At 39.9% G+C, this 24198-nt stretch overlaps 1 protein-coding gene and 1 long non-coding RNA gene across 2 annotated transcripts in view; one reads left to right on the plus strand and one right to left on the minus strand.

The window, feature by feature from the left end:
- Positions 1-24198, minus strand: part of LOC5572067 (gamma-butyrobetaine dioxygenase) — a 36462-nt gene that overhangs the window by 4247 nt on the left and 8017 nt on the right. The gene's annotated exons all lie outside the window — the stretch shown is intronic.
- Positions 8391-10612, plus strand: LOC110677134. The gene is made up of 3 exons (XR_002500977.1): positions 8391-9217; positions 9281-9421; positions 10426-10612. It is a non-coding gene; the product is annotated as an uncharacterized LOC110677134 (long non-coding RNA).

Below are 24198 nucleotides of genomic sequence, written 5' to 3' on the forward strand. Positions count from 1 at the left end.
TTTTTAAATTTATTTAAGACCATTCCTTGCCGTTTTAGACCGTTTTAAGCCATTTGAGGCTATTTAATGCCTTTGCCAACCATTATAAGCCATATTTAGACATTTTAATATATTTTGAACGGTTGGCGAGATCTGGCGGTAAACTACCATCAGTGGACCAGTAGCCGCTCATGGCCCTTTTACCGCTCACTAGTGTAAACACGGATTGTTCGTATAAAAATGCAATATTTTTCGCACGGATGTAGTCTTGCTACATCAACAACTTTCAATGAAGCCGACGAATATTGTTTTCATTAGTTAAAATAATGCTTCAAATAAGAAACACAAGACCCTGTGACCAGTAGGTATTTTTGTGTGTTTCAATAGCCGCTCATGCAAAAAAAACAAGATTTTAGAAAAAAAAATCGATTTTAGTATACAGCTTTCTTTATTGTTGTTGTAGATATGGTTGGACCATAAAAAGTACCAGGATAAACAACAAAATTCAAAATTATGCGTTATTTAGCATGTTCGTCAAGAAATTTGTTTACCGTGAGCGGAAACAGGATCACTTAGATGCACAGACAAATGCAATTTAATATTTTTTATGAAATTCAAATTCATTTTATGCTGCCTGTAGTAAATGAGATGAAATATTCTAAATTATAATATTAATAGCAACAACTGTTTTGTTTTTTTGTGGCTGCTTGGTCGTTCATAGAAGTTAATATTCAATGTTATCTTCTTTTCCAAGCAGCCTAGATAGCCGTGTAGTGTCGGTAGTGGTTGTCTCAACTGGCTAAGAATAACACTACGGATTGCCTGATCCTGTAGTAAAAATCTACTAATCAGGTAACCCCAATCCCAAGGTGTGATGCGACCCGTGCTGATGGATGAATGGTTGAGGGGGTTTAAAATATGCTCAATCGCTAACGGAGCCTGGAGAGCACCAGGGCGAACTCTCCAGTATGTAGCTCTTACTGCATTAGGGCGGGGCAATGATGCAGCGGACCGTCTTTCCCCAGCGACTCGTGGGACCAAAAAATGAGTGCAAATAATCAAACCAAAATAAAAGGTGTCGACTGCCTCCCTCAGTTCGAAAAAGGTGACGACTGCCTCTCCCAGTCGGACGAAACGGAAACAGAGAATGCTTTTGGTAAGCTTGGACTGACCGAAGATGAGCTTCTCAGTAGTTCGCATGAAAACATGGAAACCGACCTCCCTCTGACACTCCCGAACGACCCAGGACTCCATCCTTCGGTTGAACCAATGGACGACGAAGAGGATGGAATTACAGTCACAATAAACTTGTCAGGATCGCAGCCATCAATCACAGGATCGAACGTCACCTCGGGTCCTATTGATGGGAAGACCGATCAACATCCAACAGATGACGCGAACAAACAAAAACCTACTGGCACCAAAAAGATCACTCGGAGCCAAAGGAAGCAGCTAAAAGCACTCCGACAAAGTGGCTTAAGCCGCCCTGAGGCCCTATCCAGAATCACGGGGGGTGAGACTATGGTGTCAACTCCTTCGAAACGCACTCGGCAGGACCTTGACAAGTCTACAAATGCTGAAGAAGAACATAAGCAGAAACGGATGAAACAACACCTGAATCCGAGAAAGCGCGTTGGGCAACAGGAAACCAACAGCTCAACAGCCTCGACGATCAACAAACCCCCACCAGAAGATAAAAAACAGACTAGTCTAAGCTACGGTGAAATTACCAGTCGCAGGAGAGTCGGAATAATCCCAAAAGACTTCCCCACGACCCAACTTTCAACGACTCAGCTGGACGTTCTCCAGGAGGCACTGCTGCTTCGGGTTGAACAACAACGGAACGCGACAATGAAGCCCAAGTTCTCTAACCTTATCTACAAGTCTGGCCATATGGTTCTTATTTGTAAGGATCAGGAGACTGCGGAATGGGTAAAGGAGATAACACCTGCATTAAATCCCCTGGAAGGCGTTGAGGTGGTTGCAATGGATGAGGATAAGATTCAACGTCCAGAACTGATTCGAGCCTTCTTCCCTCAAAGCGCACAATACACCGATGATCGTATCAAAGCTCTCATCGAGAGTCAGAACGATCTGATAACCAACAACTGGCGTGTCATGCAACGGCTCACTCCTAACAACAAGCATGTGGTGTGGGTCTTTAATGTAGATGGACCGTCCATGGAAAAACTCATTCAATCCAAGTTCATCCTCAACTTCCGCTTTGGAGAAATACAGTTGAGGAAAGTAAAGAGCACAACCCCAAACTCCAATGACAATCCAACTGGACAGCCGACCCAAGAGAAATCTGAGGAGGCCTCTAGAAGCATCCCACAACCAACTCCCACCATACAGGCTAGCTTGTCTTCCTCTGATGGAAAAGATGCATATTTGACCTCACTTCCTGGCCCAAGCGGTGTCACCTCAATGGCTCCCAATAAGGGCAGTGGAAATGTCAAAAGTGTAAAATTGACCACAGGGGATAAGCCAGCAGGCCTAGGTAAGGGAAAGGACAAAAACCAAAATCTAAGACATCCCCCAAAATCAAAAGTTGATGATCCGCAACATCCAAAGAAGGACGGCAAACGTCCGGAAAATGCGGAACGCCTCAGCAATGATTAAAATCCTCCAAGTGAATCTCCATCATGCTCAGTGCGCAACAGATGTGCTTTGCAGGAGATTCACAAAAGAACACCTTTCCGTGGCACTGATTCAAGAGCCATGGGTCAACAAAACTCGAATACAAGGTATTCAACTAAACTCGTGTAGGTTGGTATATGATGACAGCCAGCTCTCTCCCAGAGCAGCTATTCTAATACGCAATGATACTAAATGTTTTCCAATTACAGAATTCATCAAAAGGGACATCGTAGCGGTCAGGATGGAGGTTTCTACTGCTAGGGGCAGTACTGAGATCATTATGGTTTCGGCGTATTTCCCTGGCGACGCAGAAGACATTCCTCCTCCAGAGATGGCTGCTCTTGTCTCTTACAGTCAAAAACACAACATCCCCTTCGTCATCGGTTGTGACGCCAATGCTCATCACCTTGTATGGGGAAGCACAAACACAAATATCAGAGGTGAGCATCTTTTGCAGTTTCTTTCCTCCAAAAATATTGACATATGCAATGTCGGTGATAAGCCTACATTTGAAAACATCTTACGACAAGAAGTCCTTGATCTGACTTTATGCAGTCAATCCATCTCGGATAAAATAAAAAACTGGCATGTTTCTAATGAAATATCTATGTCAGACCATAAACATATAGTCTTCGAGTGGGAAGGGGGTCTAATGATTCAAAAGTCGTTTAAAGATCCCAAGAAAACTGATTGGGAAACCTACTCAGCTATTCTCCGTTCTGAAGACTATATAATAGAGCCGAATATTCAGACAATTATACAGTTAGAAGCAGCTTCGGATTCTATTAAAAACAAAATTCTAAATGCTTATCAAGAGAGCTGTCCGATCAAAACAGTTAGTTCGAACAGAGATGTTCCATGGTGGAACTTCAACCTTGATAAACTCAGGAAAACTGCTCGGAAGGAATTCAACCGAGCCAAACGCACTTCTGATTGGAGTCTATACCGAAAGGCTCTGACAGAGTATAACAAAGAAATGAGACGAGCAAAACGGAAATCATGGGTTCTCATGTGTGAAAGCATTGAGAAAACTCCCGTAGCTGCTCGACTTCATAAAACTCTTTCGAAGGATCACTCCAATGGTTTGGGAAGTCTTCAAAGGACTGACGGTTCACTCACTGTGGAACCTCGTGAAACACTGAGTGAAATGCTAAGAGTTCACTTTCCTGATTCAATCCCACAAACGAGTCTAAATGCTGAAGGTGCCAGACTTGACGTCTCAGTTCCACACGGGTTCCTATCAGGGGACTCAGGAGCAAAAAGGGACGCAATAAAGGTTGCCAAAGAAGCTTTTACTCGCGATAGGGTTGTTAGGGCAGTGAGATCTTTCGAGCCATTCAAATCTGCTGGCATGGATGGAATCTTCCCAGCGCTTATCCAAAAAGAGGAAGAGACACTGATTCCACACATGGTAGAGATTTTTAAGGCAAGTTTAGTTCTGGGACACATTCCAAATGATTGGCGTCAAGTTCGAGTTGTCTTTATTCCAAAAGCAGGAAAAAAGGACAAAACCAACCCTAAAGCATTCCGACCGATAAGCCTATCCTCGGTAATGCTTAAAATCATGGAGAAGGTATTATGCGAGTATATAGATTCTAAATTTATGAAAACTATGCCTCTTTCTAAATCCCAATTTGCTTATCAAAGCGGAAAATCAACGGTCTCAGCACTGCACACGCTAGTGAACAAGATCGAGAAAACCTTTAATGCAAAAGAAATCGCTCTTATAGCATTTCTTGATATTGAGGGCGCGTTCGATAACGCTTCTTATTCGTCTATAGGTTCGGCAATGTTGAGGAGAAACTTCGACCCATGCATTGCAACCTGGGTACATGCTATGCTAGCAAATCGACAGATCTCATCTGAGCTGAGTGATTCGCGCATTACTGTAATGGCTACAAGGGGATGCCCTCAAGGGGGAGTACTATCTCCCTTATTGTGGTCATTAGTGGTGGACGAACTGCTAGATTGCTTAGAAAGAAGGGGTTTTGAAGTTGTTGGATACGCAGATGACGTAGTCATTATTGTACGAGGCAAATTTGACAGCGTTATTTCATCAAGGATGCAAATTGCTCTCAATCACACACTCTCCTGGTGTCAAAAAGAGAAACTAGGAATAAACCCTTCAAAAACAACAATTGTACCGTTCACAAAAAGACGAAAGGTACAACTCCACCCTCTTTTCTTGAACCAAATACAATTAGTTTACTCAAATGAGGTCAAGTATCTTGGCATCACACTTGACGCAAAACTAAATTGGAACACCCATCTTCAAACAATCATAAATAAAGGTCTCAATTCACTCTGGGTTTGCTCAAAGACCTGTGGTAAAACATGGGGTCTAAAACCCAGTATGATCATGTGGATCTATAAAACAATCGTTCGGCCTAGAATAACCTATGCGTCCCTTGTTTGGTGGCCTAAGACAAAGGAAGCTACGGCTAGAGCTAAGCTGAACAAAATTCAACGTACTGCCTGTATTGCCATAACCGGTGCAGTTCGTAGTACCCCCTCGTTTGCCCTAGATGCTATACTCAATCTGCCCCGGCTGGATCAATTCATAAAGCTGGATGCTGAGAAAAGTGCTCTTCGGCTAAAACGATCAACAGTCCTACTGTCAGGGGACTTAACAGGTCACCTCAGTATATTAAACGAATTTTCGATAAATCCTATTGTTGAAAAATGTAGTGACTGGATGGAAAAAGTGGTAAACTATGACTCGCCATTCACGGTGGTCTTTCCTTCTCGTGAGGAATGGGAAGGAGGTGGACCCACCATTTCACCGGGATCTATTAAATTCTACACAGATGGTTCAAAAATGAATAATTTGACAGGGTCTGGAGTATACGGACCGAAAACCAAAATCTCTGTCTCTCTTGGACAGTGGCCTACAGTATTTCAAGCAGAAGTCTATGCAATCAAGGAATGTGCGCAGCTGTGTCTGAAAAGAAATTACAGACATGCCACCATATGTATTTTCTCTGATAGTCAAGCAGCGCTTCAATCTTTGAAGGCTTTCACTTGCAACTCAAAACTTGTGTGGGAATGCATTCTTGCACTGAAATCCCTAGCTGAACGCAATCGAGTTAAACTATATTGGATCCCAGGACATACGGGTCTAGAGGGTAACGAAATTGCCGATCAGCTAGCAAGGAATGGATCAACCAATATGTTCATTGGTCCAGAGCCATTCCTTGGCATTTCAAACTCTGCACTAAACACGGAATTGAACAACTGGTTGTTCGATCAAATTCAATCAAATTGGAATACAGTTTCCAATGCGAATCAGTCCAAAAGGTTCGTAACAATAAACACGACACAAACACAAAAACTTATAGGTCTCAACAAAAGGGATCTCAGAACATACATCGGTCTAATAACTGGTCACTGCCCAAGCAGATACCACTTATACAAGATCGGTGTCGTCCAAAACACAAATTGCCGTTTCTGTGACGAGACGGACGAAACCTCACAACACCTTCTCTGCTCTTGCAGTGCACACATCCATCGTAGGTTCAAAATATTTGGCAAGCACTACTTACAGCCAGCTGATATTTGGAACGCATCCCCCAGGGAGGTGGTTAGCTTTATTAGGCTGATCACGCCAGATTGGGGGAACTACAACACTGCAACCTAGGACTTCTGCCCATCAATGGCAGATGGTTCAAAGTTCAGTCAAATGCGCAAAGTATTCCGGAGGCACATTTGCTACTGGAAAACATTGTGTACATAGAGTAATAGGGTATATCACAATAGTCCTAAAAAATGGACGCAGTGATCCCACACCCGACAGAAGAAGAAGAAAACAACTGTTTTATAATCTAATGGGTGTTTGCAATATGGAATATGGAAAAAAAAACTTATTTTGAGAAAGAAATCGAAAGCATTTGGCAACCTTGATTTTAGTAACGCATGAGGTTCATAGGAGGTTGAAGTTTATAGGAGTAAGGGAGAAAGAGAAAACGCAGCGCGAAAGAATCGAATAGGCAGCGAATAGACGCGTATCGGGTACCTGTCATTCTGTATACTACTTTTGTGGATGAAAGACGTTGTTCTGTGTGCTCCCAAATTTTGGATTCGACATGGCGGAGCCGGTAGGTAAGTAGAGTGCTAAATTATTAATTTCTTTTCGTTTAGAATTTGTGAACGATGAATCAGTACAAATTTAACAATGGAGAATATTGAAAAGTCTATTGGAGAAGTGATAAGGTAGAAAAAAGGCAAACAGACAAAAAGTGAATATTCCGATTGCAAAAAAAACATGGCGTCTTGGGGGAATGGTGTGGCGTGATCTCGATACGAGAATAAAAAAAATATATGTGCACGAGCGATGCGGTCTCGGCATGAAAAAAAATAAGAAGAAAAAAGGTGTTTGAGCGATGCGGTCTCATCACAAAATAATAACAATAAAGGGCAAGAGCGATGCGGTCTCTTCGCAAAAAAAAAAAAAAAAAGTATGTGCTCGAGCGATGCGGTCTCGGCACGAGAGAAAAACAAAAAATAATAACAAGGTATGATAGAACGGTGTGGTGATGGTGGTAATAATGTAGACATGACGTCAGCATTTTTCAACTGTGTAGTGAGAGAGCAAAATAAGGATTGAAGTGTATGAGCTGAGTGGACCTCTCATATTTTAACGGACGTTATCAATTAAAAACAAAAGAAAGACATTTTAGTAGATTTATGTTGAAAATGTAGCGTGACGTCAACAGAGATATAGAAATCTAAGAGCGTTTTTTTCACGTTTCGCAGAAAATACAACGCAGTGGAGAAAAACACAGAAATGCTACAAAATGAAGGATTTGACACGCCAGCCAAGGGAGGAAAACGCCTCCGGCAAAGTGCGGGAAGAAGTATCATCAGTCCAAGTACAGAAAGAGATTGAAAAGGAGAAACATTTGTCTCGGAAGCCAACGACGGAAAAAGCACAGAATATGCAACAGATGGATTTGATCCGGGAATCGGTAGAAGAGCTCGCCACCCGGCAAGTGAGTGTGGAGACAGAATCAGCGTCGGCGAATAAACAGAAAAAGACGAACAAAGCGAAAAATTTGTCTCGTGAGCTGGCGGCGGAAAAAGCACGTAATGCACGGCTTTTGGAAGAACTCAAGCGAAGCCAACAAATAAATGAGGAGCTAATGGCGAACCAAACGGAAAGGGACGGCGATGTTTATGAATTGGAAAGAGAAACGCGTTTTTCAAGCACCCGTAGGACTCCAGGTGCACCGAACTGGGAAGAATCAAGATTCTACACGTCCATGAACCAGCTATCAATTGCATCCGTCAGCATTCCAGAGTGCAAACCAGCGGAGGATGGCGAGATCCATCGTCAGTGCTTCGAAGCTTGGAAAGATCTATTGCTGGATTCAATGGTGTTGGCAGGGGTGAATGATGAAGTTACCATGTTCACGATCTTCAAGGTGAAAGCAGGACCAAAGCTGCTTGAAATATTCAAGAACACCAAGTCGTCGAAGGAAGATCCGAATGCTGATTACTTTCCATTCACAAATGCGATGTCCAGGCTCAAGTCGTACTTCGGATCAGGATCTGATGTTATGCTTTTGAGGCGCAGATTAGCACTACTGTCCCAAAAACCGGATGAGTCTGATCTATCGTATATCACGCGAGTAGGATCAATGGCCAGACTGTGTGAGTTCGACGATTCAAAGGAGTTCGAACAGATAGTTGCAACAGTTTCCGAACATGCAACGAATCGGGAAGTTCGCACGGCGTCGTTGAAAATGTTGAGTCGCAATCAAAATTTTACAGATTTGGTCGACAAAGTGCGCGAAATCGAGGCTATAAAGTTAAACGAAGATTTTGTGCGGAAGAAATACGAAAAGTCTGAGCAGGCGTTAGTAGCAACAGTGGGTGCATCCTTTCCGAAGGGCCCCAGTCGCAAATTTGATTATAAGCCTCAGAGGGTTTCACAAAACTACGGTGGCAGGTCTTTCAGAGGCAGTTTCCGAGCCCAACGAACTGGACAGATCTATGCTGGCAGCAGTCCATCGTTCCGATCAACACGTGGAGAAAAATGCTGGCGTTGCCACAGCCCGTATCATGGAGGTAATGATTGCAGCCACAAAGATAAAAGGTGTAATTATTGTGGCATTCTTGGTCATATCCAACGAGCTTGCCGCTCGCATCGTCATGTGTCAGGAGTCAAGCGTCCAACTGACTTGATGGAAGACGCGCCCCAGACACGGAAGATAGCCGCAATCGAAGAGGTTAAAGATGATGCAGAATCTGATCAAACAGTAAGTGAACCCAATGGTTTTTAAATTCCTCTTTTTTTCTCATTTGAATTCGCTTATCGGTACCTAAAATGAGAATAGAATAACGAAAAGTTAAAGACCAGAGAACAAAGTTAAATTTAACTGAAATGTTGGAGTTCCCTTTTCCTTTTTTATTTTAATCAGTTACTGATCATTAAAAATCAATATGTATGAGATCAACGTGTAAGAAAAAAAAAACAAATAAAGAAATCTATGAAACGCATTATATGTTTTTATAGACACATCTGAAGCCGGAACGAGCCATAAGACAAATCGCAAATGCACCTCATGTTAACAAAATTCCGATCAGTAACAGAGAAGAGGTAATAGTAATCACAAATAAAATTGTAGAATGTATAGTTCATCAATCGTATCTCCGTTTTCAGACAAGACAGAAATCCGTACGAATAGCGATCGAAACGGCGAACATTTTGGATAACAAGAGTGGTTTGCTAAAGTCATCCAAAAATGCTTCAAACTCAACCGCAGAAAATGATTTGAATGCTCAGAACAGCGGAAACGAACAGGTACCGTCAAACGGGGTGACTTGCAACACTTTTCAACTTCAATCTTCCAAAACCATGATCTAAACGTAATCTAAAAATCTAAATTCCTTGTAGAACTTTGAATGGCCGGCTCGCCTACAGAATGAGATGATAAAAAATTGAATCGAATTATTTTGTCATATCAAAAGTCATCAAAAAGGTGACATTTTTTAAATGTCCTTGTGCGGGGTGACTTGCAACACTCACTGCTAATTTAGTTTTTTTCCAACAAAATGTTGATATTTTTTATTAGTCACACTTGTTAAGTATTGTTATTCATGTATTTAAAGCATTCGAACTAGTACAAGAACATTTAGAATCCATTTTTGTAAGAATATAATTGAGCTATTTTTGTATGGGAAAAGAGGTGTTAAATCATCAAGGTCCAATATCTTAACTGAACAATATTTTTAACGAGTGTTTGTAGTTGATTGATGAATAATTACTCTTTTGATTATAAAGTAGATCTAACACAAAAGTTTTTAACTTTTATAAAACTCTAAAATGCTTAGAAATAAAGTGTTGCAAGTCACCCCGCATAGATACATGTGTATAAAACATATTTTTATTAAAAAGTTGTTGCTACAATTTCGTAAAATAAAGTTCGTCATATTATCACTTATTAGTTATAGAAACATCATGTAGAGTATTACTTTTGTACATTAAATCTATCTCATGTTTTCAGGTCACGATTTCGAACCTCCATCAAGTATCAGTTTTCTAGACATTTAAAAGAATTATGTTTATTGTACGAACATATTTATAATAATAGTTTTAATCGTGGCCCCTACTTGAATTGTGAGTCACACGTATTGAAGCACCGATTTAAAACGAATTTTCTATCGAAAATTGTGTTTTACAGTGAAATTTAGTTGTAAATTACAATGTGTTGCAAGTCACCCCGCCGTTGCAAGTCACCCCGTTTGACGGTAACAAAACACAAAAAAAAGGGTTTGAATGATCAATTAAACTTAACTGTTTTACAGAACCATACTGAGCCCACGAAAACAGAAACCTCCGGGCTCAGTACGGTGTTTCACATAGCATCAAATTGTCAACGTATTGGCGTAGATGAGGCTATAATCACTGCTACAGTATCAGGAATGCCGTGCGGTTTCATGATTGATTCAGGGGCGCAAGTAAACACATTTACTGAGGATATGTTTAAGCAACTGACAATGAACGCGAACTATTGTAACGAAATCCTTAACGTGCAGCACAAATCGGATAGACCACTTAAAGCGTATGCGACGGAAGGCAATATCAACGTTGTAGCAACATTTCATGCTCCCTTGTATGTGTCCAGTGACAGACCAGTCTACATAGAAAAGTTTTATGTAGTCAAGGAAGCTCGTGCTTTACTTGGAAGGCCAACTGCTTCGCGTTATTGCATATTGATGTTAGGCCTACAAGTCCCTGTGCAACCTACAACGAAGAACGTATTCGAGGAACCGTTGTGTGGTGGTGAAATCGCAGCAATAGCTCTCGATGGAGTGTTTCCCAAATTTAACGTCCCACCTGTTAAAATCACATATGACACGTCAAAGCCACCATGTAGAAATGTGTTCACGAATATTCCTCTAGCAGTGAAACCGTTAGTTGAGAGAAGATTACAGAACCTGGTGTCGGCTAACATTATTGAACGGGTGGTGGATGGAATGGACACCTCGTTCTGTTCGTCTATGTTAATAGTGCCCAAGGGTAAAGACGACATACGCCTAGTGATCGACTTGCGGGGACCGAATCGATACATACAACGAACACCTTTCCCCATCCCCACATTAGACAAGATAGTGTCTGAATTACATGGCGCAAAATGGTTTTCGACTATTGACCTCTCGAATGCATTTTTTCATATCGAATTGCATCAAGAGTCGCGCCACCTCACAAATTTTTATACCGAGTTCGGTATGTTTCGGTGCGTCCGACTTCCATTTGGTCTATGCAACGCGCCTGATATATTTCAGGAGACGCTTCAAAGAACCGTGTTGGCCGATTGTAAGGGATGCATAAACTATTTGGACGACTGTTTGATCTTCGGAAGAACTTAGGAGGAGCATGACGAGAATTTGGCGAAAGTTCTGGCATGTCTTGCCAACCATAACGTCAAATTGAACAAGGATAAATGTGTGTTTGCTAGTCAGTCCGTCAAATTTATCGGTTTCCAGATCACATCAGATGGTTGGCAAATCGAGGAAGAAAAGGTACGTGCGATTAAAGATTTCAGGCAACCAAAAAGCTGTGCTGAAGTCAAAAGCTTCTTAGGACTGCTCACCTTTGTGGACAGATTTATTGTACACCGAGCAGCTAAAACTGAAAATCTGAGAAATCTTTCAAACTCCCAAACCTTTTATTGGACCGATAAGGAGGATAAGGAATTCAATTTGCTCAGGAACGAGATCTCTAATTCCATTGAGAGGCTTGGATACTACAACGTAAATGATCGCATTGAACTCTTTGTGGATGCCTCGCCTAGTGGTTTAGGAGCGGTACTTGCGCAAGTTGACGATAATGGTGTCCCAAGAATCGTAGCTTGCGCGTCTAAAGCGTTATCTTCAGCGGAAAACGATACCCTCAAACGCAAAAGGAAGCACTTGCGGTCGTTTGGGGGGTAGAAAGATTTTCCTATTATTTACTGACGAGGCATTTTATTATTCGAACGGACGCAGAAGCCATTCAGTATATATTCAATGTCAATCACCGTTTGGGAAAACGTGCTATCTCACGCGCAGAAAGTTGGGCACTAAGGTTACAGCCTTATGACTATGAAGTCCAGAGAGTGCTGGGAAATCTGAATGTTGCTGACGCATTGTCCCAACTCATATCAGCAGCACAGGAATCAGTACCCTTCGAGGAAGAACGCGATAGCCACTATCTCTACTCTTTGGACTCCGGTAGCATGACTATTACTTGGGACGAAATAGAAACAATTTCGGAAAAAGATTGCGAATTATTGTCCGTTAGAGAAGCGTTAGCTTCTAACAAATGGGCAGCTGATCTGAAAGCATATGAGGCGCAAAAACACAGCCTTCGTACATTCGGTTCCATGGTTTTTAAAGACGACAGAGTGATTCTACCATACCCGCTAAGAAGGAAGGCACTTAATTGTGCACACGGGGGCCACATCGGAGAAGTTTCAATGAAACGCGTAATGCGTGAGTTTTTCTGGTGGCCCAGAATGTCCACCGAAATAACTCGTTTCATGAAAGACTGCACCACCTGTATCCAGCTCTCCAGACGAAATCCTCCACTACCCTTGTGTTCAAGGAAGCTACCGGAGGGACCATGGCAAACGCTGCAAATAGATTTTCTAGCGGTTCCCTCATTCGGATCAGGAGAATTCCTGGTAGTTACAGATACGTACTCGCGTTATCTTTTCGTCGTAGAAATGAAGAAAACCGACACTTCAACTACCAATTCGGCTCTAAGTGAAATCTTCAGAATGTGGGGTTATCCAGCAATCATACAGAGTGACAATGGTCCTCCATTCCAGAGTTCCGGGTTTGTCTCACACTGGGAAACCAGAGGTGTGATAGTAAGGAAATCTGTACCTCTTAGTCCTCAAAGCAATGGGGCTGTGGAAAGGCAAAACTGTGGAATCATCAAAGCCTTGTCTGCTTCAAAACTGGATGGTACGAATTGGCGTGTAGCACTTGAACAGTATGTGCACAGGCATAACACTTTAATTCCGCACTCGCGATTGTTGGTGACCCCTTTTGAACTTATGGTTGGGTGGAAGTTCAGAGGAAATTTTCCGGGCCTCTGGAATTCAAACCATTCGGATGATGTCAGCGACCTCGACCGCTCCGATATTGCAGAGAAGGATGCGGAAACTAAGCTTGTATCCAAAAAATACGCCGACCGCGTACGTGGAGCTAAGGAGAGTGAAATCCAAATCGGCGACACCGTCTTTTTAGCACATCAGAAAAAGAGCAAGACAGATCCCAACTTTTCGTCGGAACGATTCGAGGTTGTAGCTAGAGATGGAGCAAGAGTGGTGGTGATGAGCAGATCAGGACTCCAATATGCCAGAAATATACAGGACATGAAACTGGCACCAACAGCGGTACAGTTCCAACCAGAAGAGTTTTTGGACACACACATCGGAAATAGGGAGGGATCCAAGCCCCAAGCTTCTCCGAGAACGAACGAACATAAAACGACCAACGAGATTTGATGATCAGTTCGTCTATAGGGTTTTCTACTGAACTTCCGAAAACCAGCAACGCCAGCAAATCCTGTAAAGAAAAGTGCATAAATGCGGAGAACTTTTAAGAAACTTGTTAGTGCTTTTGTAACCTGAAGTAAATAATTAAATGAAAACAAGTAAAGAACATTAAACTTTGTTAAACCATTAGAAAAATTACACTTTGGAAGTTGAATTTGTATGTCAGTTGAAAACAAAGGAAACAAACGTCAATATTTACACGCTTCAATAATTTTCAATAAGATCCGTAATAAATTTACCCAAATGAGTTGATGAGAACTGGCCGAAAATGAACTCGCCGAAAAAAAAATCAGATCTATGTAAATCATAATGTTTCACACATCGGCAATTTTTTTGTCGAGTTTTACCATATGTGCGAATTATTGATCATTGCATATGAAGAGTACGGATGGGGGCAGATGTAGTAAATGAGATGAAATATTCTAAATTATAATATTAATAGCAACAACTGTTTTATAATCTAATGGGTGTTTGCAATATGGAATATGGAAAAAAAACTTATTTTGAGAAAGAAATCGAAAGCATTTGGCAACCTTGATTTTAGTAACGCATGAGGTTCATAGGAGGTTGAAGTTTATAGGAGTAAGGGAGAAAGAGAAAACGCAGCGCGAAAGAATCGAATAGGCAGCGAATAGACGCGTATCGGTTACCTGTCATTCTGTATACTACTTTTGTGGATGAAAGACGTTGTTCTGTGTGCTCCCAAATTTTGGATTCGACCCTGCCGTCGATTACACTGCGGAACACGTTTTTGTCTCCAGCACCAAAATACCGCTATTCACTTAATTAAGGGTTGCTGAATCCATTGCCGTTTTCAGAAATATCATAGCACGTCTTGTTTTTGAGATATTGACTGTTGAAAATGCAAAAAATGACTATTTCAGCCAACTTGCATGCAAGTTTGCCAGCTTGTAAGGTAATATATTGGCTTAATTTGCCACAGAATTCAAACTTTATGTGTATAACAATACTTTTCATCAAAGTTTGTATTAGTTTCGATACGGAAAAGTTATTTTTTGATGGTTTAGAGAATTGTTGTATTTTGCCATATAGAAGAAACGAAGAATTTTATATGGAGACTGCAAGCATGTTGAAAAAATCAGTTTAGTCGAAATTTAATCGCGCAATTTCAATCAAATTATGTCTGAAATGAAAGTTCAAGTTCTATTTTGCATGTTTGGTGGATTAGATTACAAAAAAATATGATAAATTGTACTTTAAATTTCATGTAAACATTAATAAAACCAGTGTTTTATACAACTTTGGCGACCTGTAGCTAAAAATTGTGACGTGCTGGAACATTTCTGAGAATGGCACCAGATTCAGCAACCCCAAATCTACTAGAGACACATAATTTGATCCTTGAGACACGCAAAAATGTATTTTTTGTTACGCTGTGTTACCTATACTTGGAGCTGCATTGTGACATAAAAATAGGATTGATCGACTCAATAGTTCTTCTTCTTCTGTCGGGTGTGGGATCACTGCGTCCATTTTTTAGGACTATTGTGATATACCCTATTACTCTATGTACACAATGTTTTCCAGTAGCAAATGTGCCTCCGGAATACTTTGCGCATTTGACTGAACTTTGAACCATCTGCCATTGATGGGCAGAAGTCCTAGGTTGCAGTGTTGTAGTTCCCCCAATCTGGCGTGATCAGCCTAATAAAGCTAACCACCTCCCTGGGGGATGCGTTCCAAATATCAGCTGGCTGTAAGTAGTGCTTGCCAAATATTTTGAACCTACGATGGATGTGTGCACTGCAAGAGCAGAGAAGGTGTTGTGAGGTTTCGTCCGTCTCGTCACAGAAACGGCAATTTGTGTTTTGGACGACACCGATCTTGTATAAGTGGTATCTGCTTGGGCAGTGACCAGTTATTAGACCGATGTATGTTCTGAGATCCCTTTTGTTGAGACCTATAAGTTTTTGTGTTTGTGTCGTGTTTATTGTTACGAACCTTTTGGACTGATTCGCATTGGAAACTGTATTCCAATTTGATTGAATTTGACCGAACAACCAGTTGTTCAATTCCGTGTTTAGTGCAGAGTTTGAAATGCCAAGGAATGGCTCTGGACCAATGAACATATTGGTTGATCCATTCCTTGCTAGCTGATCGGCAATTTCGTTACCCTCTAGACCCGTATGTCCTGGGATCCAATATAGTTTAACTCGATTGCGTTCAGCTAGGGATTTCAGTGCAAGAATGCATTCCCACACAAGTTTTGAGTTACAAGTGAAAGCCTTCAAAGATTGAAGCGCTGCTTGACTATCAGAGAAAATACAGATGGTGGCATGTCTGTAATTTCTTTTCAGACACAGCTGCGCACATTCCTTGATTGCATAGACTTCTGCTTGAAATACTGTAGGCCACTGTCCAAGAGAGACAGAGATTTTGGTTTTCGGTCCGTATACTCCAGACCCTGTCAAATTATTCATTTTTGAACCATCTGTGTAGAATTTAATAGATCCCGGTGAAATGGTGGGTCCACCTCCTTCCCATTCCTCACGAGAAGGAAAGACCACCGTGAATGGCGAGTCATAGTTTACCACTTTTTCCATCCAGTCACTACATTTTTCAACAATAGGATTTATCGAAAATTCGTTTAATATACTGAGGTGACCTGTTAAGTCCCCTGACAGTAAGACTGTTGATCGTTTTAGCCGAAGAGCACTTTTCTCAGCATCCAGCTTTATGAATTGATCCAGCCGGGGCAGATTGAGTATAGCATCTAGGGCAAACGAGGGGGTACTACGAACTGCACCGGTTATGGCAATACAGGCAGTACGTTGAATTTTGTTCAGCTTAGCTCTAGCCGTAGCTTCCTTTGTCTTAGGCCACCAAACAAGGGACGCATAGGATATTCTAGGCCGAACGATTGTTTTATAGATCCACATGATCATACTGGGTTTTAGACCCCATGTTTTACCACAGGTCTTTGAGCAAACCCAGAGTGAATTGAGACCTTTATTTGTGATTGTTTGAAGATGGGTGTTCCAATTTAGTTTTGCGTCAAGTGTGATGCCAAGATACTTGACCTCATTTGAGTAAACTAATTGTATTTGGTTCAAGAAAAGAGGGTGGAGTTGTACCTTTCGTCTTTTTGTGAACGGTACAATTGTTGTTTTTGAAGGGTTTAGGACTCAATAGTTATTTTATAATGAATATTTGAACAGATAACTTCCCTTAAATGAGCAGAATCTAGTGCACTGATGGTAATCCGCGGTTAATCAATTCGCGGTGTACCATTTCGCGTCTTTTTTATCATTTTGCGGTTTACCGTTTTACGGTATGCCTTTTCGCGGCCTGTACCATACGTTGTTTTTCTTGGGATTATAAAGTATTTTTTCAATGGTGTCCAGCAATTTGATCAAATGTCGTTTGGCCGATCGCCACCTGGCCGGAATAGTGGGTTGGTCGAATTGCGAATTAAAAATTAGTCAGATAGCTACAACGCTGATATGTAGGATTAATAAGTGTGGCCCATTGACTGATAAACTATTTAGTTTCCTCGTTTTATGATGTTACGGTCGTCATGTTTATCAGTGGGAGAGCATCAGGTGAAAGATAAAATCGAAGAAATTGTGAATTACGCACATCATATCAAGACTCTTAATCGATGGCTGGTTAGTTTTAGGTTACCAACGAAATGCTAAAGTTGATTTGTTTATAATTTCATCAATAATTTTGACTTTTTTTAAACATAGACTGGTTTTTTTTTAATTTTTTTAGTATTATTGCTATGTATTGGTAAAAATTTGCTTATATTTTATCTAGACATGGAAAAAGCATTCGACAGTGTTTGGCATGAAGGTGTGACCAATATTATACAATATTTTCACATCTGACTTACCTGAGTTACCTTATTGATGTCAAAAATCCTTGTTTGCGGATGACACAGGCCTCTCCGCCAAAGGACGAAGCCTGCGTGCCATCTGTAGTCGATTGCAAAAAAGTTTGGATATTTTTTCTTCATACTTGCAAAAATGGAAGATTCCTCCTAATGGTTCCAAAACTCAACTAATAATATTCCCACATAGTGGTTATCACGCCCAATGGTATGGGTACCCTAGTGTAGATGTAGTTGTGAACCTTAGAGGAAAACAATATGCACTCTGTCTCTAAAAACACCCAGAATCCGGGTATAAATTTTTCAAATTGGGTAATATTTCCATATACATTTTGATGAATCTGGAAAGCGTGTGCAAGTTTCTTTAAAGAAAACAAAAACAAACTGTGTATGTCGAGCGTATGGTAGTCTACGTGTGTTCAAATGTCACTAAGCTCTATAAATCAAAAGCTCTTTATTTGAAACCTTCAAGTAAACATGCTGTCACGATGAGAGGGGTTCCAATAAATTGATCAGATGAAGGTAAGTATCTAGGGCTTATGCTAAAATCACATTGAGGGCATTCAAGCCAAATGTAATAAATATGTTAAATGTCTCTATCCCCTTATCAATAGAAAATCAAAACTTTGTCTTAAGAACAAGCTTTTGATATTCAAACAAATTTTCAGGCCAGCCATGTTGTATGCTGTACCAATATAGACTAGCAGTTGTAATACCAGGAAGGAAGCTCTGCAGAAAATTCAAAATAAAATTTTGAAAATGATTCTGAGGCTTCCTCCCTGGTATAGTACCAATGAGTTACATAGAATATGCAATGTTGAAACATTGGAACAAATGTCAAATAAAATAATCAATAATTTCAGGCAAAAATCGTTACAATCTTCTATTGCCACGATTAATGCGTTATATGTTTAGGTTAAGTATATTAAGGTGAAGGTCCATTGAGCACGTAAACATAATGTTGCCACCCACTCGAGCCACCCGCTAAACCACCCTCTCGAGCCATCCAACACGGTGGAGCACAATGTTATGTGCGTCGGCCAAAAATAAATCATCATGTTCCATGTATACCTCGACCTACAGAATTATGTAGGCAGTATTACTTGCACACGTTTAATACAAATGTATTATTGTCGATATGAATTCTTCAACAACTTCCTTAAAGCTCAAAATCACAATTTATTTCATTTCGTAGTGGAAACATGATTTTTGACCAAAATTATAAGCATTTTTCACACCATGCGTGTGTTGTTTACTTTTTTTGGCAGTTTTCTCCTCTCTTCTCTCGCTTCTCACGGACGGAGAAAGTTGCCATCAGTATGCATTTGAATTCTACAGTCAATTGTACTGTATAATATCTAATATTCATTTTTGCTGTTAAATTGCGTCGTACATTGTATTTCTCATGCATAAAAATGTTTTGCAACGCTTGTGACATTGTACACCTTCTGAGTGTTGTGAAATTGTAAAATACGTGGTTGTAGCAAGTGTATGAATATCCAAACAATTTTAATTCCAAACATAAAAACTGACATCACTTCCAATCAGTGAGAGCTGCGCATCCGATTCATAAACAATGTTGGCCCAGTGAATTAGTATTCCGGTGTTATTTTTCGAGCACAAATCGGTGAATTTAAGTGTTTTATTGCTCCCAGGAGTACGGCGCGAGAAAACATAAAGTGTTACAAGTATCGCATCAGATTTTTGAATTGTCACGGTGAGTAGAAATACCATGAAAAGTGAATTTTAGAACAGGCACCGAAAAGCCTTCAAACAACAACACGGTGCGTGAAGAAGAAGTGATTCGGTAGTGCGTGATATTTAACAACACAAATCACAGCAATAACTACTTGTTTGCATTCAAAAACAGGTAATTTGTTAAAAACACATTATGGAATGCTTTCAGTTAAGAAACCACCGCTCTACAATAAGGTTAGTAGCATCAAATAATCATTTTTTGTGATCGCTCTCCAAAACACTGTGAGAAGCGTGGGAGGAGGGAGTGGAAAGTGAAGGGTGAAGTAAGGTGCCATATTAGAGGCCATTTGGGTACTGATGGAGATATGTCCTTAAAAACGTTTTTTTTTTTCTCTTATAAGAATAAGTTGTCCTATGCAATGTAGCTTCGGAACTTATTGGTAACAATTGCTGTTTTCTTCGGCCAAATTACCCGGAACCACACATGTGCATATATTCATGCTTATTTCATTGTTTAACTTGTGAATTGAAGTGTAACTATTCATATTTATTTGCCAATTTTGCCTTCTTTTGAGCATAGATTTTTCCTAAAAGTTGCATGGGTAATTTTTGGCATTATCACTGATAACATTTATATCGGTGATATTCCTTTTTTTTATTGAACACAGTTTGTTTCTTCGAATTACACTGTTAAGATGAAACATCTCGGTACAAACCGTCAAATGGTACTAATTGCGATACGTCATACCGCGAAATATTATACAATCATTTTGAACCATTCGAAGCCGTTTCACACAACATTAAACCATACTTAGACAATTCAAAGCATGGAATGCCAATTGGAACCATTAAAATCGAATTTACATACATACTAAGCCATATTATATTATATTGAACCAAGTTTTAAGCCATTGTAATCCATTTTAAACCATTTTAAGTCGTTTTAGCCGGTTCAAGCCGTTTAAAGTAATTTTATTTGCAATTTTGCTATTTAAACACTTTAGTAATTTCAAGTCATTGCATTCAGTTTGAGCTATTTCAAGCTGTTTTAAGTGGTTTAATCCATTTCCAGCCGTTTATATCATTTTTTTTTATAAAGGCACTCCGTGCTCGTGGCCACTACTGTGCCGGACTCAGTTGATCTGTAGCTTCTTTATTGATACAGATCTATTTTCAACTTATCTATACACTGAGAAAAATCTACACGTCAAGGTCGTGTGTTTTACTTATAGATTTGCGCAATGAGGAAAACCACATGATTTGAGTGTGGTAGCCATATATCATTGATTTCACGGTATAATAACATGTGTATCGACATTAGGTTGTCATGTGAAACAAACATGAATTTCCAAACATTAAATCATGAAAACCAACTGATTTGCTTATTGAATTCGATAGGTAGTAGCTTTAGATAGTCATGTGTGATAGAACATAAATGTCATGGAACTGAAAGAAGAAATTTGGTAGAAGAACTTTTGCTCCCCAAAATATGGATCCGAGGCTCCTCTGCTTGTCGCAAGCTCTCTTCATTTTTTTTTTCAAACCCGTGAGCCAGCAACAAGCGGGACGCCGCAAATCCATAATTTGGGAAGCCAGGGATTCCACTTTTTTGAAACTGAAAGCAAGGAAAATCTGTTAGTGGAATCCGATTTTTCTACTAAACTATACATTATAATCAATGTTTTCTTATAGAAAGGTAGAATTCTCGTATATCGGTCAACTTCACTAATAAAAGATAAATCGAATTCACAAATTTTCATCTAACACTTTCAACTTCAAATTTGCTTCTTCTCTTTGGAAGCATGATGATGACTGTCGTTCGACACGAGGTCCAACCGCAATTCAGTTCACTATGCATCCCATGGGTTGATCACAAACAATTTAGAAGCTTTGAACATAGAAATCGATAGCATAGCTCATGAATTTCATCATAACAATCTCATTGCGCATATCAATGAATCGACCAACTTGAACATGATGATTATGACACAAGATAACCATAAGCAAAACACACTGAATCCGTGTTGGAGTGATGATCTATGCGCCCATAGGTTGACACATACGAATCTGAAGAGAAGGCTTCGGGAACTTATGTGGAAAAAATATGGAATCCCTGTTATCGGTTGATGAATCAATCCATGAAGCAAAACAAAGGAATTTAATGTGTAACACACACGAAGTTTGCAAGAAAATCATAGCAAATCGATATGGACGTTCATGAATCGATCCATAATTTTAAACACACAGATCTAGCGTGTGGATTTTTATCAGTGTATTTACATGTAGTTTCACTCTCTCCTACTCTTTTACTCTCACACCGAGCAGGTAGGAGAGAGCTCTGCTATTAGTGGCTGCCTGCGAAGAGGGTCAGTTTGTCTCAGTCACCATCTGATACTGACGGAGGATGGATGTGCTCCCCAAAGCACGGTCCTCCGTGAGGCGTCTTCTGGTGGCTGGACGGGTTTTTCGTGGAGGGGCTGGGAATCGAACCCATGACCTTCCGCTTATGAAGCGAAAGCGTAACATCAAGGCTACAGACCCCCCTTATGTGTGTACAAATTAAAGAGACTGGATTTGATAAAGAGGCGCGCATGTACATTAGGGTGTACTCAACAATTCTGTTACTAAGTACTAAGTAAATTAATTAACTTCTAGCAACCACAAATCTGGCTTCTTCTTCTCACAACGGAGGAACAATGAGCTTCTTTAACGTAAGTGTTTACCAAGTCCTTCGGTTCAATTTTTAATAAGACTATCTATGAACGTATTGTAAGCTTTAATTCCAATAAGTATGTAAAGCAATCAAATATTAAAGAACAGCCTATGATCAAATAAAGGGAAAATCTCTTATAACAATTTAAGCTAGTGTAATGCAAATAATTGTTATATCAGTATAACTATAAACGACTGCTGATGATTTAAAGAATGTAAACTTCTCTTTTAAAATATAAGCTAAATTATTGCCAACCAACAGTAATGAAACCAGTACAAGTTGAAAGAATAGCCTATATATAAAAGAACGAAACATTTCTTATGAAATCTTCAAACAATATTTTAAACCCTAGCACACCATTAATAGCCTGAAGACAAACCAACCATGAGCTCAGAGTCTTGAAACAAGTTCACAACTTCGTCCTGAATGAAACGATAGTTTTAATTATTCTCTTGGAGCACTTAGCGACAAACATGACGTCCTGCCACATCATAAAGGTTAACAAATTAACTAGCAGATCAGTTAGAGTCCGTCCATAAATGACGTAGCATTTTTTCCCTGGTTTTTTACACCCCTCCCCCCTCGTACCATTTAGTCACAAATGCTGATACCTCCCTTGGAAAATACGTAGCATATCAAGCAACCCCCCCTTCCTCATTTTTTTTATTACTTTTCCTCAGCGATTGGGCTAAAACGAAACATTGAAATCCTGAGAGTTAAAACAACGTTTGATATTAATTGACATTAACGTCAAATCTAACGTCAGGATAACTCGCCAATATCAAGCGTGAGTTATGAGAAATTGAGTTTTTCACAACACTGCTACAAAACATAATGCAATGCAATATTTTTGAACAACTATGGTAAATTGGTATTTATTGGTATCATGCATCTTTGTTATCTATTCGTAAAACTAAAAAGCTGGAATAACTGTCAAAATTCAACACAAAATTTACACAAATATCCTCCAAGTTAGACTCTTTAATCGTTTTTGCTCCACGCCACTCATCCAATCTAAATCAAAATCTGAATGTCCCCCAAAATTAAGGCGCGTTTGGATGAAACCTGAAACTGCATATGGCATTCAAAGTCTGTATGGGAATTACTATAGGAAAAGCAAGCAGATCATTGAATCGGTCAGTGTTTTCCCACGTGCCCCTGATGGATGGAACTACGCTGATACTGTTAGATACACTTGTCAGCTACAACTTTGCCGAAGACCATAATATCAAATCAGACGAGTCAGTAATTCGGAAAAGTTAGAGCTGACAAAAGTATCTAACAGTATCCGCATAACTCTAATCCTCAAGGGCACAGTGGCACATAATTGAATTAATTGCTTGCCTTTTTCATTGTAATTCCCATACAAACTTTGAAGGGCTTGTGCAATCTGAGTTTTCATCCAAATGAGCTCTAATTTTGGGAGGACACTCAGAATTTAATCTAGAATGAGCGATGTGAAGCAAAATAACAATAACAACTACCGAAAAGCTAAACATTACATATACTTTGCAATTCAATTAAATGGACAAATTGATGTGAAGTTTTGCGAAAAAGTTACACGTCTTCTCTAATTAATTAAAAACAAGAAAATAACAATAGTATTTGTATTTCTTTCTGAAAAATGTTTTTTAAATTATTTTATTGGCTTTTCTTCCGTTATAGATTGAATGTGGGAAATGTACAATGTACAAATTTTTGTATAACACATTAAATGAGACACAGGTTATTGTAGGTTATTCAATCTTCAAACATTGAAAAAATATGTTTCAAAAGTTGAAAAAAAAACTTTTCTGATAGAGTAGATGTACCAATAGTCGAGGTACTAAGCACGATTGATTTAACCGCCTAAATTCAAGAAGCGCAATTAAAGTACAAGGTAATGTTGTAACGGGAAGTAACGACCAGGGTTGGGAAAAAATCTGAAATTCACTCTACAGTAGCCAAACAAAGCCAATCACAGTCAGCGAAGCCAGTGAAATTCAAACCCATCGCTGCTGTAGGCAAAAAGTCTTGAAAATTGCAAAACACCCGTTGCTAAGAGCAACCCAAAATTACTGTAGAAAAATGTTCTATTTCCCGCTGCATTTCCCGCATTTAGAGGCTTCAATGACACTAACAATTTGGGAAATTCATTTACCCAACCTAGGCTACTTGATGAGATTCACGTTTTTGAACTACTATGGACCAATGCACGAGTTCACTAATTTGACGTTTGAGCGGTGCCGAATTCACTCGTTGCCATGGTCACGTAAATAACACGGCAC

This window comes from Aedes aegypti, chromosome 2 (assembly GCF_002204515.2).
Source record: "Aedes aegypti strain LVP_AGWG chromosome 2, AaegL5.0 Primary Assembly, whole genome shotgun sequence".
Classification (NCBI taxonomy): Eukaryota; Metazoa; Arthropoda; class Insecta; order Diptera; family Culicidae; genus Aedes; species Aedes aegypti.